Here is a 669-nt window from a genome sequence, read left to right as displayed (position 1 = left end):
CTCAGCTCAGAACTGGCACGGACTAGGGGAATCCGACTGTCTAATTAAAACAAAGCATTGCGATGGCCCCCACGGGTGTTGACGCAATGTGATTTCTGCCCAGTGCTCTGAATGTCAACGTGAAGAAATTCAAAAAAGCGCGGGTAAACGGCGGGAGTAACTATGACTCTCTTAAGGTAGCCAAATGCCTCGTCATCTAATTAGTGACGCGCATGAATGGATTAACGAGATTCCCATCTGTCCCTATCTACTGGCGGTGGCGGTCTGTGGCCACCCAGGGTTGAGAGGCGACCCCCGAACTAGTCCTCGCGTAGGTTGTTGCTACTACCGAGTCGATGGATGCGTCGACGATGAAGGCATTTTAGACCGTCAGTGCGTCGTACATGTAGTACTTCGCATAATGGCGAGGCCCGAGATTAAGCATGCGGGCTGTGGCGTGTTCATGTACAGCATTGAATATGCTGTACTACTCCTTAGCGGGGGACTGTTGTCACTTGTGGCTGCAGTCCCCCGCGTCACGTTATGCGGTTTTTCTGGTCTAACTGGAATGCCGCATTTTCGTTGTCTGAACACGCCACGAAGCAACACGCCGTCGGATTGAATGTTGCTGCTGAGTCGATAGGTGCATCGGCGATGAAGGCACTCGAGAGACCGTCAGTGCGTTGTACA

The 669-nt window shown here is 52.3% G+C and overlaps 1 pseudogene; it reads left to right on the top strand.

Annotated features, from left to right (window-relative positions):
• The window catches only part of LOC143263215 (large subunit ribosomal RNA), a 2,994-nt pseudogene extending 2,713 nt beyond the window's left edge, over positions 1-281 (top strand).
• Positions 282-669: the final 388 nt, after the last annotated feature.

Source organism: Megalopta genalis, unplaced genomic scaffold (assembly GCF_051020955.1).
Source record: "Megalopta genalis isolate 19385.01 unplaced genomic scaffold, iyMegGena1_principal scaffold0379, whole genome shotgun sequence".
Lineage (NCBI taxonomy): Eukaryota > Metazoa > Arthropoda > Insecta > Hymenoptera > Halictidae > Megalopta > Megalopta genalis.
Note: the sequence above shows the minus strand (reverse complement) of the source record. Positions and strands in the feature narration are given on the sequence as shown.